The sequence below is a fragment of the Sebastes fasciatus genome, chromosome 16 (genome assembly GCF_043250625.1).
Source record: "Sebastes fasciatus isolate fSebFas1 chromosome 16, fSebFas1.pri, whole genome shotgun sequence".
Taxonomy (NCBI): Eukaryota; Metazoa; Chordata; class Actinopteri; order Perciformes; family Sebastidae; genus Sebastes; species Sebastes fasciatus.
This window is the reverse complement of record NC_133810.1, coordinates 8,727,937-8,743,992: the sequence shown is the minus strand read 5'-3', so window position 1 is coordinate 8,743,992 and position 16,056 is coordinate 8,727,937. Positions and strand designations below refer to the sequence as shown.

At 41.9% G+C, this 16,056-nt stretch overlaps 1 long non-coding RNA gene across 3 annotated transcripts in view; it reads right to left on the bottom strand.

The window, feature by feature from the left end:
- LOC141752796 (uncharacterized) overlaps positions 1–5,096 on the bottom strand; it is a 104,394-nt gene extending 99,298 nt beyond the window's left edge. For all 3 annotated transcript variants that reach the window (XR_012590337.1, XR_012590338.1, XR_012590339.1), the window contains exon 1: positions 5,066–5,096. This is a non-coding gene — a long non-coding RNA (uncharacterized LOC141752796). The remainder of the gene's footprint in view (positions 1–5,065) is intronic.
- Between the last annotated feature and the right edge of the window lie 10,960 nt (positions 5,097–16,056).

Sequence of the window (16,056 nt, the reverse complement as noted above, 5' to 3'; positions counted from 1 at the left end):
CATGCCTGGCCTATTAATTACTAATTGTACAAAACTGGACTCATCAAACAGGAGTCAGCGGAAAGCCAGAGAAAGCTCAAGGAGGCCACCTTTGAACAGAAACATCCCCCATATATAACCACGTCATATCTTTCCTTTAAATCTGGAAAATATATCATTCACTCCCTTACCCTGTTAGTGTCGGTTCAGCCCACCCGCAGAGCCTATATTGGGCTCATGTTTTACCTGTTATATCCATGTTTTAATGCCTTTGTTCATCACATTACTGTGCTGTGCTTAACTGTTAGTACGCCACCCTTTACCACTGGTTCCTCTACACCACAGAGGTGTAAATGATCTCACACATGTTCCAAAAATATTCCCTCCACAATGTGAGGAGACAAAGAGAGAAAAAAAGGATAAAGAGAGTAACTGGCATAAAAGAGTAAAGGCTGGCTCACACTAAAAAGATTGTTCAAATTTTAACAGATGTTTGAAAATGTAAAGAGACCTGACATATAACGTCTTGTTATGTTAAATTTAACAGTTTTGTTCCGTAGTGTGTGCCATGTGTTTGCACTACTTTGTGCTGAAAATTCACAAAGAAAAAAGAAAAATAATGGAAGAAGTCATGGAGACACGTTAAATAAACACGTGTCGTTGCCACAAATCAACAAGTTGGTTCTCCCTTTTCTTACTACTACTTTAGGAAATTACTGGCATTAAAACGAATTTGCGTTAACGTGTTATCTTTGACAGCCCTACTATTTACGATTTGAAATTGGTGCAGCCAGGATGGATTTCCGAGCTGATCGGTTGATGTAAAAAGCACTCCTAATATACCTCCGTCATAAGAATATCTGGAAAGATAAACTTTAGAACCATCAAAAAAATGAGGCTTTGCTGAACATTGTCGAAGGGGGGAATCTGGCCCAAAGTTGTATGGTGTGTGCCCTGCATTAGAAGGACGCTAAAAGAGTAGGAAAACACTGAGAGACATCTAGCGAAGAAAGTTTGATCACCAAGTCTATCAATCAGAAGTGGAGCATGAGACTTCAGATGGCAGAACACTGCACGTGCCCTTGGGCAGATCAACAGCCTTCGTCTGCCCGGATGAAAATGACTGTTGCATTGAAATGACTCCAAATGGCTGAATGCTATACACGGGTCACTGATGGGCTAGGTGTGTGTGTTAGTAGAGAGAGCTGTCTTAGCCAGAGGCATACAGTCTCCATCCGATTAAACAGAGCAGGACGAGGTGATCATTCACCTCCACTTGCCCTTCTAAGGTCTCGGCGCGCACACACACACACGCACACACAAAACAAGGAATAGGGAAAGAAGAGGAGGTGCACATGAACCGGCACGACTACAGTTTTGGAAGAACATCAAGCCTTCAACACGTCACCCACCCATTACATATTTGCCCTTGCGTTGTGCTTGCCGTCTACAATACTGGTATCTCTACTGAATGGCTACTTAGCATATAAGGGCTCGATGTTGTAAAAATAAATCATTAATTTCACTCAATCAAAGTAATCTTTAATTAATGATTTGTTTAGTTGACAAAATTAAAAAAAAAATTAAAATTAAAATAAATGCACATCACAAGTTCCTAGAACCCAAGGCAGCAAATCGTCAAGATGCTGGAACCAGCAAATCATGTTCTCAGGACTGTTGTCAATTCATTTTCTTGACTGAATCTCTGCTAGACCAATAGATTCAGAACTAAAGGAGAGAGGCAATCAAAGTTAAGCACTCCGCAAGGTCATAACTCATCAATGCAACCACCTGAGCCGCCTCACATACACACTCCAGAGCTCAAACATCGACTGAAGTCTGTTCATGCACCGAGACACCATTTAAAGACAGACACTGCTCTGGGACAAATTAAGTTTTTTTTTTGCCATTTCTCGTCAAAGCTCATGGTCTCAGACGGAAACAAGTCGAAAGAAGGAGTGGGAGGGAGGATGAAGAGGAGGAGAACAAGGAAGGAGCTGATGAGGAGGAAAACAGAACGGTCGATCCATTTTGTCGGACAGCTCTTGAGATCCAGTGTGTACACAGCTACATCAATCACAACAGTAATCTGGACCCACAGTCAGTGCATACTAACAGCTGGCTGATTGACTGCCACACACACACACGCACACACACACACAAACCCATAGATGCTATAAGAAGTGCATACGCAGAATCACAGACAGATCCAAACAAATGCATACATAAATAAAAACAGCCACGTCTTCTGTCTTGCACACACAAACACACACATGGGTGGTTAAGGTATAAGCAGCACACTGAAGATGTCACAGTCTCCCTGCTAATGAGATTCGACATATTATTCCCTCCTCTGCAACACTAAGGAACGGCAGAGAGGCACTGTGCATCTTAACAACAACACAGGCCCGGTCTGGCTGAAAACATAACATTCTTTCCCGGCGAGGGGAGCGTGTTTGAGTCAAATTAAGTTAGATATACACACACCCACACACATTTCAAAAGCCCTGCACACACACACACACACATCCTAACAGTCACCGTGTGTCTCTAGGAGGTCCAGTCAAACGCAGAGTGGTGGTGAAAACTAATGCTGAAACCAAGGTTGAAGTCTACCAACTCGATTGTGTGGGTGTCTCCGACTGAATGATATGAAAGCCTGGTTTGAAAACACAGACAGGCTTGTAAGTTGAAATAGTTGCCTCCGGGCACTGTCGTCATCCATCAATCCAAAATGGCACTTACATCATAACGTTTACATTCCAACTTAAAGGGAGAGAGAGAGAGGGGAATAGACAGACGCATTCGAAAGAAGGATATCAAAATACTCGACTTCATGTGAGAAAAGTGTTAATGTAGGAATCTCTGCTGAAACAACAATATGTAATTTTATGTAAAACACTGAGCTTTTGATTCTAAACTTGAACAAAGTAAGCGCTACCTCTCTTAATTGGTTCACCGTGAAAGAAATTCTGCTCTACAATTAAAGCTGGGAAGCTTTTAGAGGTAGTGGGTGAAGCAACACATCACAGGGTTTTACCTCAATATATTATTACCGCTTCTGTTAAACTGGCCGCATGCTGTAATGAAAGGAGGGAGCCACATCTGAAAGGAGCGCTGAAAGAGATAGAAGGACAGCAGGAGAGAAATAGACTGGCCGCGCTTCCATAAAAAAAAAAAGTGTTTTTGGTGGATCATAATCATGGTCTGAAATTTAAAAAGAAAGAAGAAGCCTACACAAAAAAAATAATAAGACTTCTTCACCATTATGTGTAAAATATTCCAGTCAAAGTGCAAACAGATCTATCCTTGGCTGCGGTTGAAAAGTCACACGTCGTAATGTCTTTTCCTGCGTACGTAATTCCACACTTGCATGCTATTTAATACGCTAAATCAGTATGCAAGATATTTTAGTATCAGACGAAGCCAAGGAATCCGACTGCACTTTCACTAGGCTCCGTAATTATGATGCGACCACGGCGGATGTTATGACGTAGGTCTGCCGTGGTGAAACTACAATAATCCAAAGATGGACTACAAAAGAATTCAACCAGCTCTTATCATGGCTGCTACTAACTTGCAGGTCATTTCACTCCGTTAGGAACCTTCCTAAGCAAAACAGGCCATTCGACCGCAGCCCGTCACTCCCCGGCAAGCTAACACCAGCCTCAACACAGCAGGGGCTGAGGAATGACCTTAATAAACACAGCCTACCTGCCAAAACCTCAGTATATAGTTATCACGAGTCTACTATGTGAGGGTCGAACACTTTCCTAACCATTACAGGAAATAAAATATAATCTTTAACAGAAGGTAGTGTATAAATCTACACCCAGCAGTTGCCCCTGATAAACATGTTAGCTATGCAGCAGATAATTATTAAAGGGACTGTTTGTAACTTCTTACACGTATAAATCAATCTGGGTCGGTGTCCCATGCACGCTCGGGTGTGGCTACGCTGTTCAGACTCGGCTCCAACACAAACTACACGGAAGCACGAAAACTGCAAAGTTATATTTAGTGAAGCCCGTTTTGCAAAACAGTGTTGGCTGTGTTTGGAGTACGCAGGGGAGACTGTAGCTTTGTTCTCCAGGGCCGGAGTCTCTGCTGTACTCTGCTCCTCTGCCTGCCTGCCTTCACTCACATGCCGTGCTCGTTACTCGCTCAGCTTGCTCCACCTCACGTGCATGCGCACACACTACACACTGCAGAAGAGTTAGTAGCTCTGAGAATATCTAGTGAATGTACAGTGGACGTTTGTGCTCCACTAGACCAACAGAGGTTTCCTGTGTCTTGTGAAGTGACGGGGCGAGTTACTTTATCGTCTCCGACCGGGTGCCGGTGTCTCCCTCCGACCGCGGTCGGGAGGCTGAAGCAGGAAAAGCCAACACTAGGATCAGCATTGATTCATGGATAGACCTTCGTCTACATTACTGCCAAGCAGGTGAAATATAGAGTGATATTGTGGTTTTAGCTGAGGTGTGTCACCTCACTGTTTTGAGCGCTGCTCGCTCACATTCAGGTAGCGCGTGCACACGGGCGAGCGCGAGCAACAGGACGCTGACTTTCGTTGACTTAACTGCCACAAGTGTCAATGTTAACACGCATTTCTGATACTTAAAAACAGTCCCTTTAACAATAATAACGTTTTTGAGCCATAAACGCATTAATAGAAGAGTGTAGCAGCAGGAAAACATAGCTCAGAAAGCACATATAGGGCTAATTATATGAAGAACAAAGCAAGTAGTCACATAAATCCAATGCTTGGGAGTGAAATATCCTCTAATGCCTAGCAGGATGTGTGGAAAAGAAGTGTTAATGTGATGATTACTACCCAGAGTATGTGAGAGAAAAGCCAATCAGCCACAGGAACAAGTATGTGAATGGGTAATATAAACAGTGATGTTTACACACACACAATGTAAAAACATGCCAAATTCAATTTAGCCCATAACAATGTTAACAAACAGCTTGAAAGCATCATATCATACATGTCAAAACAACTGCCAATAAGGGAAAAAAAGCTCAATAACAACTGTATAGCCAAAACATCAACATACATTAAGTTAATTAGCTGAGTACTTACAGTTCAGTAGCTCTGTGAGGTGAAGTAGCCAACCATGGCCGGGACACTTCCGGTTTGATGTGGCGTTCACGGCGTACGGTTGATAACTGACATGTCCGTTAGTCTAGCATGTTTTCCTCCACGAAGTACCGTTAGTTGTCCTGAAACAAACAGTTGGCAATGCTAACGTTAGCTTCGGTGTATTACTGTGATGCTAACAATAAGCAGCAGTCGCATTAAGTGGCTAACGCAAAGTTATCACGGAGAAAACCCACCGTTTGTCGAGTGTCCGTGGTTTAACGGCTGGTTTAACGGCTGGTTTCCGTCCGCCATGTTTGTTTCTGGTAACTGTAATCTCAGCAGGTTCAGCTATTTTAGCCAAATGGATAATTTCACCCAATAAACTAGTGTGGTTTCACGTTATTTTTTGTCTATCAAGCAAAAGACATGTGCCAAACAACTGTGAGAGTGCTGATTAGCAGCACCAGACCACCTGTTCAGAGTGGGCGGACCATTGATTAAAGGGTGGATTCACAACTTTTTCATTTCTATCCCAATCAAAGAGTATATATAAACAAAGAGATGAAATTCTGTTGTTTTTTTTACAACAGCCTCTGCTGCCATTTTGGACTCAAAATGCTTATTATATTTATAATATTTTAGTGTTTAACACAGGCCATTTCGCTAGAATATGACAATAGAATAGACATAATTTTGTTTTACTTTGAGAGAGTAAAAGTCGCGGCCTGAAGCCATATACATTATGAGTAATATTCATAGCGTCCCCTACAGGAAACAGGAAGTTGTTGTAAATTGACTATGCATTGACCAATCTTCCCCAAATTTGTCATGATTTATAGGAGTCCCGGTCTGAAGATATATATGTGCCATTATTGAGTTATGGTGATAGTGCCACCTACTGGCAACAGGAAATGGTTGTATACTGCCACCCACCCTCATAGAAGTGCCTTTAAAGGATGCCCCACATGTTCTCAACAGGTAATTTCCAGCGCCACATGCTCCAAGCAGAAAATACCCTCTAACTGTTGCGTGCGGTGTCCGACTTTCATGGGAATGAACGTTTTACTGGTGGCTTTCAGTCCAAAATGGCAGAAGCCAACGAACAATTGACTTTCGCTTCTTGACAATATACGCTCTTTGTCCCAACCAAGCTCCCAGGTATCTAAGCCATTGTGGACAACATTGCCAGATGTTTTTTGCGATATGGATTATTCACTTTTTTTCTTTTCTTTTTTTGTTTGTAATTAGTTTATTTTTATTAAATTTTTTCCTACTACTCCCTGTGCTGTTGTATTGTAATGTCTAATGCTCTGTAATATTACTATGTATAAAAATTGGCTAATGTATACTTGTTACCAGGGGGTAGCCCTATACAGGAAAAAATTGTCAGCCACACACAAACATTGACATAATGTTTTTATTTTATTCCATTTTTAATTAATTAGGCCTGACTCTGTCCATAGGTAACAAAATGCACCCAACAGCACCTTGAAAGCTCACTAATTAACATCTCTTTTGTTTAATCCATACATAAACTGAAGTGTAAAGGACAACACAGTGGTTGTTACCTATAACAGTAAAGACAAGAGGAGAACTAAATAAATGAACAGACTTCACTCATTATATGATACCACTCTTTTATTAGGCTACTTAGTCGGAGTCTGGTATTACATGAAGCACTTGTAAGCATTATGAAGGAGTAGGAATTAATGTGAACAGACAACAGCTGCACTTTGAAAAATATCAAGAATTTCTCAACGGCAGAGCGCAACAGGCAGAGTTAAATTTCATATCTGTTGATTTGTGCATTCATTAAGGATCCAAGTTAATCTTATAAAACCAAAGCTTTCGATGTCTACATAACAGCACTGTAATTCAAAGAAAAACAACAAAAATCCCCACTGAAACAATCCGAATCCGTACTCACTGAGTAGTGCAAAGGTGTTTTTGTACATTAGAGAGCGTGTATCGCCTTCTAAACCTTGAGCCATACAGATATTAAGATAGAAACAAGATATGTAACTCAAGAGACTGACATGCAGAGGAGGCTATCAAACACAAGTGGGCCTTCAGGAAACAACACTCAGCTTGTATACATATTCTACAAATTTATGCTGGTATTTATTTATTTGTTTTACTTAATAGCGTACACACTTCATCTAAAGATCTGTAGGAGGCTATGACTCAGATCAGGGAAATACACACAGTAGGGAATACTGTAGTAGATTTCAGCAGAACCAGAGGGTTTACTGAGAGCCAGAAAGAACAGGGATTTGTTTTTTTGGAGGATGGACCAATACAGGAGAGTAGACTTTGCTTTAAAGCTTAATGTTTGTTTGTGGAGCAGCCCAAGAATCATTGCTGACTTCAAAGAGGCCAACAAACAACAACAACAAAAAATGGATCTTGCATGTTTCTCAAGATCCAGGTAAGCTGTGAAGAACTGTTTTTTGCACAATGTGACCTGTGTTAACTATGGATGATAACACTGATGCCATGTTGACGTGACATATACAGCGTGCATATAGCAACAGCCACAGATCTACCATCTGCCACAGATCCTATAACAGTCCTTAACAGCACTCGTGCCAGATGATGGTTCAGCTGTCTGACAGTGTTTTGCTATATAGATTCTTATGTATCACAACTTGAATATTGAGTATCACGTTGTTGTGGCTGCTGTGCCAACATGTAAATGTAGTTCTTGTGTAAGTGAATGTGTAATCTGTTTTACGTTTGCTGTGTGGTTGGTCTACAACAATTTGAATGCAATTTAAGGTGACTGTATACTCAGTCAAAACAGCTTGTGGGATGCTCAACATTTTTGGGACATTTAAGGTTAGGCAACGAAAACTGGGAACTAAAATACTTTAAGGTTAGGGAAAGACTATGGTTACTGTTAAAGCAGCAGTGCGTAGAATTGGAGGAAATATGATTAAAGAAATATTTATATAAAACGGTCACGATGGTAGTGCATGATTTTGGTAATCTGAAAAAAAAAATCATGTGCCTCTGTGTCCTCCGGTGCTCCTAAAGGTATCTGCAAGATTTCACAGACCGGAGGAAAACAACCAATCAGAGCTGAGCTGGCGCCTGGCGTCTCTGAGCAGCTGTCAGTCACGATCTCCGACCAAACGGTCAAACTAGGCAGCGCTCATCAAATACGAATCAATATTCTGTTACGTTAATGCCTATTTCTCGCGTAAAAATGTTTTCAGAAACATCTTGTAGTGTACTGTTTAGCTGTAAAATGAGAATGTTTGTGACCCCGGCAGCCATGTTGAGATCAGTTGAGGAAATACCAAGCACAGCCCACCAGCCGGAGCACAGCCAATAGGAACGCTCTCTCTCTCTGAAATGACCTGTGATTGGCCAAAGTCTCCCGTCACAGGCTAGATTTTCCAAAGCCTGAAAACAGAGCCATGATGAGGTGCAGAAGTCTAGTTTTCTCTCAGAACACTTGAATTACAATATGCTGAAAGGTTATTATGGATTTTTTTATGGAACACAAAGACCACCACATGTTGTTTGTTTCACACGGGATGTGAACTCCAGTCTCCTAAGTGAAAACCCTGTTGTTTTGCCAGGCAGTCTATACTACAGCACCTCACTTCTGCTTCTGCTCCTGTCATAATTACTACGGTCGCTAGAGGTCGCTGTTGTGTTGTTTTATACCTTCTTTCAGTGATCTAACATGTGAACAGATGATAAAACCTACAATTTGGTGTAGTAGGTCCCTACTGACCCATGTCTATGGTGCTTATATTGACTGATAACGCCTATTTAATGGGCTGACAACAGTCTAATCAGCTGCAGAGATAGAGATGAGATGGAACAGCAGTGGACCCGACCCTGACCCACGGGGCATCACACACCTCTTAGATTGCTCAGCTACCAGCACGTCCTGCTGTATTCTGAATTAACATGCCACGAGTAAAGTTGTAAAATGTAATACAGGTCAATTTCAAATCAAATTCCTTGTGAATCTGTGTGAATAATAATTTATATGTCAAATAAACTCTGGAATGGGCCTTTCATCCTGAGCATCAGACTGGGAGGGTCTCCGACAGTGGAGCTAAATGAAGAGCAGGATCAAAGACCTGACCGCAGCTCAGAGGCACCGGAGGAGGTTAGACCTTCAGCATCCTATCCTGTCCTGTCCTGTCCTGTCCTCTCCTCTCCTCTCCTCTCCTCTCCTCTCCTCTCCTCTCCTCTCCTCTCCTCTCCTCTCCTCTTCTCTCCTCTCCTCTCCTCTCCTCTCCTCTCCTCTCCTCTCCTCTCCAAGCTGTAGAAGGGCCTTCTTCGTATTTAATCACCATCGGTCTCTACTTTTTCCTCGCTCCTCTCCTTAACTCCGTTGTGATCTCTCCGTCTTTAATCTGCTCTGCTACTTTCTGATCTGTTCTGAGATGCCTCCCTCCTTCACTCCCTCCCTCTTTCTTTTCTCCTGACATCTAGTTCAAAGGAGGGGCCTCCCACTAAGTACCCCCCATCACCTCTCTCATCCATTTCTCTGCAGCTCTTCCGCAGTCTCCTCAGCGGGGGGTATTTAGATTTTCCCCCTGACACTCTCTCGGTCTCACTTTCTCTCTCTCTCTCTCTCTCTTTCTCTGCTGCTGCTGCCTCTATCCGTCTCTCTTCCCTCTTCGACTTGAACTATGCTTCTGCAAAACTACACGTAAAAGACTTCACGGACTAACGCAGAAAAGGGTTTTATGGGTATGGGTTCACTCAGAGTACAAGAGTTTCAGTGATCTACTTTTTTTTTTCTTTTTTTTTTATATAACCATATTCTTACACAATTTTACTTTTTACTTGAGTACAATTTAGACCTCTTTTTGCAACCAGAAGAGTCGCCCCCTGCTGGCTATTAGAAAGAATGCAAGTTTAAGAAACTTCCACATTGACTTCACTTCTCAGACCCGGAGTTTGTCCACGAAACAGAAAGGAAAAGAAATATAAATGTTATACTCAAAAACTCTAACGTTGTTGAATGCTTGCCTCCGCGCAGCCTGGAGAAGCATACTCCAGCCTTTACACTTCGTCCACACTAAGCCGACTAAATCTAGAAATATTAATAATGTGTGAAACCAACATGCGTTCACAACAGCACCATTTCTTGCCGTTTTTGTAAAGATTCATTCAAGAGCCTAAAGAAAAGTAAAATCAGGCAGAAAGACAACCTTTTTCTTCTCCTCCAACTTTCTCTGTAATCACTCATTTTAAATGTCAGTCCACTCTGGAGACTAGTGTGTACAAAAGAGCCAAAATGGAGAGAAAAATATGCATTTTCAAATTTGTCTGGCTGAAGTACGCTTCAATAGGAGTGCTTGCTGGATGGTCGAACAGCTTTGGAAACCCCCTCTCCCCGTACCTTTCAGACATAATCCGGAGGGCCATCCAACCATTTCTGTAACTTTCAGAAACCAACAATGTGTCAGACAACACTATGAATGAATGCCTTCCTGCCCCATCTCCTCCCCTCTGCTCTTTTCTTCTTTCTTCTTCAACGTCTGCTTCAGGCAACGGGGACGTCCTGCTGAGACAACAGTGAGAGAGAAGAATACTGTGAGTTTATGTGTGTTTGTGTGGAAGCAAAAGGTGAATCTGGTCGATCAACCTAATCAAACTCTTGACCTTCACCTCCCCTTCTGAACCATTTGACCCTGACTTTATTATTGGAAACTGGCCTCCAGGTACTTTACTCTGCTGCTGTTACTCACACTTCAAAAGTGCAGACAGTCAGCCAGTCTTAGCGTTGGTAAGAAGGACACTCTCGCACACACAAACACATTTTTGGAGTGATCCTTTTGCCGACCTTGCTTAAGAAGGACAACAGAGGAAGTGAACTGCAGCTCACCTCTTGTTCAGTAGTAATATGTTTGTTTGTGTGTGTGTGTGTGTGTGCGTGTGTGTAGACTGGAGGGTGACAGGAAGGTATGCAATTTTGACTTTGTAAACAGAAAGTGAACAGTAAAGTGTATTTGGGCATGATAGATAGATAGATAGATAGATAGATAGATAGATAGATAGATAGATAGATAGATAGATAGATAGATAGATAGGTGTTTACTCTGACTGTAATTTACTCAAACTGCTTTCTCCCAGGCATCACACTCTGCTGGTTAAGGTAATGATATACAGATGATGGTGATGATGATGATATTTGATGATGATGATAATGATGATGATGATCATCATTATCATCATCATGAGGCCCTTATGTGCAGCCGCAACTGCTTCTTCTACAGTTAGGGAGGTTAGATTACACTCCCCAATGATTTCTCTTTCTCACACACACACACACACACGCACACACACACAAACACACACTGCAAAAACAAAATCACACTTCTTTAAAAGGCATGACTTTCATTGAAAGTGACACTCACACAAAAACACACACCGGGCAAAAGTTAGGCACACTCTGCACGCCCACTAAGTCAATTAAATAAAGCACACAAAGTGAGGCAGCCACCCATTAAAAACAACAATTAAATCTCAGTGTGGAGGAGTGGCAGCCATTCCCCCCTTTAGGAAGCAACATTTGCTAGTTAAGGGATGAGAGGAGACTTTTGCACACAGGGCAAAGACAATTGAGACAGATATAATCATTACCTCCACAAAGCCAGGATCGCATTGTTCCAACACGGACAACGTGTTGGTAATTTGCACCTTAATAGGATGGCCGATCTCTGGGGGGGGGGGGGGAATATGCTCCCCGAATAGCCTTCTTTCACAAATCCTGCAGAATGCCTGTAAGGGTAGAGATGTACAAGGTGAGCTTTTCCACAGGCGGTGTTTCTCACAATGCAGCACTGTCCCCCCATGGATATCTGTGGAACAGCAGGAGAGCATATTAGAGTCAGCTCTGATGTTTCACATTTAGGACTAACAAGTTATCTTCAGAAACATAAAGAATGGGAGAACATATATACCATAACATACATAAGAGATGACTGAACTAGATAAATTGTGCTTGAAAAAAGTTTGATTTTAAAAAAGAATATGGTGAAACTTCTGATTGCACTGCCTTTATTTGCAGTTACGCAGTTATGTGAGTCTTGCTAAATGATTGACGAATTTAAGTTATTTGATGCATAATTTTGATCCTCAACTAATTTTTCTGAGGCACATTGTGTTGTAAAATGTTCCGGTAACAGATTATCAATGAAAAAGATGACCGATTATGTTTTTGTTTTTTATGGACAAACACAAATACTCCGCGAAATAAAAAACACTATATTTGACCACAGCTTTGATATGAAAGAAAATGAGACTTGAAAATCAATATTATGATTTCAGATGAAACTTGCAAATCAGGACACATGGACTAACAATTTGAAAGGAAAGTCAAAATAAGATGTTTAAAAACCCCTCTTGTTATGTTGAACTATAATGACTGATTTGTGTTGGATGGGTTGCATCTTGGACTGCCAGAAATTAGCAGATTTTTGTCCGAAAGGAGATAAAGATCACACTTAAATAGATCAATCTGACTCTGAAACCAGCACTTTTTATCCTTCCTGACCATAAATCAGACAATAAATTGAGTTACTTTGAGGATTTTGCTTCTGGTTAAAACCAACTTTAAAGATAAAAAAGAGGAGCAGAACGGTTTGAGTGTTAAATCACAAGTATATTTAAAATATGTGAACATGACACAATGAGTCATAAAGCAGATGTCATTGTGAAATCTGCTGCTGGTGTCAAAGGCAAACAATCCTCGCAAATTGAACTAAATTAATCCAAAAGTAAAGTGAGATTCAAGAGAGTCACATTGACACCTAAAGGTGGATAAGACAAAGAAAGGAGTTTGAAGGATTACTTACAGGCTTTTTAACATCGGGTTACATTCAGTGGGCTTGTCAGGTCATTTATCTGAGCTGCACCGCTGACATCGTTGAGGTCGGTGAGATGCAAGGACGCTGAACTCAACCTCTGTACAGCTGCAGGAAGCCTTGAGGACGGGTGACAAATGGCCAGAGCGACCCCGGGAGGGTGCCACCTCAACATGTTAGTCCGTGCCTCACAGATGGTCCGGAGAGGAAGACCTGGGAGTCTGGGAGAACTGATACAAAGAAAAGAAAATCAGCTTTTCTTCATTTATATGTAGTACAACAAAAGTGGCATATTTGCTTTTTCATTTTTGTGTTGAGTTCAGACAACTGCTGCTCCTCTGTCTCCGCTACTAACTCAAAATCTGAAGTGACACTTCCAAGTAATCAATATTTTTATGAGTGCTGACAAATTGCTGGACACACACACACCAAACTACAAAGAGCTTTACTCCAAAGTAACTGATCAAGCATCTAAAAACATCAATCATTACACATTCTAATTTAACTTCATGTTGTGAAATCTATAGGAAACCTTCCGTACACAGTGGTATCACATAGTTGAGACTCTCACTTGGGCCTGGCTTGCAACATTGCTAACAAGCTAACAGGAGAAGTGTTGATTTCTACAAAAACAAACACTGAGTGTGAGACCTTATTGACACTCTCAAGATCTGAAAAGTGATCAAGAGGAGAAGCTGCTAATTAACCAGAATCCCACATGTCAAAGGTCAAGTGTTGCCTGGTTAACCAGTTGCCAACAGTTTATTTATTTTTTTTAAATTGTCTCCTTCAAATCCTCCAACTTTATGGAAATTCAATGCTAAATTGCTTTTAACATTACTCCGAGATAACACACTTTTCCTTCATGCATACAACAATAACAAGACATAAAGACAACAGAGAAAAACATACAAAAAAAAGTTTGAAATACTGGAGGACAAACAACATATTTATGTGATCATGCAGGAAGCGAGACAGTAAAGGTTACAAAGAAAAAACAACTTTTCATTTATGTATGTGAGAGCAAATGCACACTCACACATAACGTACGCTCAAGGGCAGCGCTGAGACTGTACCAGTGACAGAATATTTTCCAAACTGTTTTGCTTCACAAATTTTCATTTAGACAGGAATATGCTAAAAACCAGCCCCCCTGTGTGTGTGCACAACCCTCAGGTGGTAAAGTTTCCGTTTTCCCACCTACTGCTCTCGGCTCCTGCTCCTCCTGACAAAGTCACAACTTCAAAGTCAAAACAGAGGAGATGTGTGACACACACACACACACACACACACACACACACACACACACACACACACACACACACGCACACACATTACGAGGCCCGAGCGTTACAGTTTTTCCACATTTCCTCCGCTGCCATCCAGTGGGGCTCTTTCGCCCTTTGTGATGTATAATTGAGGCTGTGTGTAATTTCACCGACTCGTTTCCAGTCGAATCCCACTCGGAGCTGAACTTTCACTTCTCTCATCCTTCTGGAATATTCTCTCTGAAGTGGAGAGACCGGCTCTTTGAACGTACTGGTTAACATGCCTCCACCCCCTCCACCGCTCCACCCACCCTGATCCGTCTCCATCATTTTAACTTTATCACAGATTCAGATAGAGTCAAAGTCAGATTGTGCAAAAGTTTTATTAAACGTCATTTGAGTTTAGTTGGACTTTCTGGAACTTATGATGTCCTGTGTGGTCACTTTATTGGACACTAAGAGGGAAATACTTAAAGGGACTGTTTGTAAGAATCAGAAATGCTTGTTAACAGCGACACCTGTGGCCGTTAAGTCAACGAAAGTCAGCGGCGGGTTCGCGCTTGTGCTCGCTCTACATAGACATGAACGAGCATCGATCAACACAGTGAGGCGACACACGTCAGCTAAAACCACAATATCACTCTATATTTCACCTGCTTGGCAGTAATGTTAGCTGACCAGACGAAGGTCTCTCCATGAATCGATGCTGATACTGTGTTTCCTGCTTCAGCCTCCCGACCATGTTCAGAAGGAACATCGGAGACACCGCAGCCCCGGTCGGAGACGATAACATAACTCTTCTGCAGTGTGTAGTGTGCATGCATGCACGTGAGAGGTGGAGCGAGTGAGAACGAGCGCGGTGTGTGAGTGAAGGCAGGCAGGCAGGCAGAGGAGCAGAGTGCCGCGTCGACTCCGGCCCTGGAGACCAGAGTTACAGTCTCCCCTGTGTCTTCTGGCCGTGGTCGGGGGGCTGGAGCAGGATTAGTTGACACTGTTTTGCAAGACGGGCTTCACTAGATATAACTTTGCGGTTTTGGTGCTTCTGTGAAGTTTGTGTTGGAACAGTGTAGCTACACGCGAACGCGCATAGGACACACCGACCCGCAATGATATATAAGAGTGTACGTATAAGAAGTTAGAAACAAAGTATGCAGACCTTGAGTTGGGATTGTTTTGTCGGTCTAGTGTTACCAAGGTCAGGTCTGAACTTTTCATGCTTAGCTTTTATTCCGACATGAACCAGACGTCATAAAAGAGCTATAAAATGAAATCATATCATAAAATTACATCTGGGCAGACTCTATTAGCTGATTAAGACCACGTGATATGGTTGAAAGCTCTGGAAGAAGCTAGTAAGTGGACCTTAAGTTTGTCACACTCCTGTTTCCAAGTGAATACTGTACTTTGAAGGCTTTGCATTATTATAATAATTATGTTTCTAATAATTTAGTGTTTGTTGTGTTTACAGTCTGCTGATACCAGTCAGGTCCAGTGTAAGCACTGACAAGCCCTTCATCAGGAAAAAAAGCTTTAGATGTAGTTCAAAGACAATTTAGTTCATCATTACCAAATGCTCGAGTTCATTGTATTCATGGACTCACACAGACAGAGCAACCAGCATGACTTCCTGCCCCTCTGTGTGACAGTAAACCTTTAATGAGTAATAAAAGGAGCCTGACCTTGAGCTCAGCGTGACGCTCTCTGATCAGATGTGAGATAGAGCTGATCGCAGCAGAAGGCGGCGAGACGGCGAGGACGAAACGGAGGACATCTGAAGAACACAAGAGAGGGATTAGGTTCCTTCTCTTTTATGTGAAGACTTAACCGGTCAAAAGTATCAGAAAGTGGATACGACACCAAAAATACTGTCTTGACAAAATGG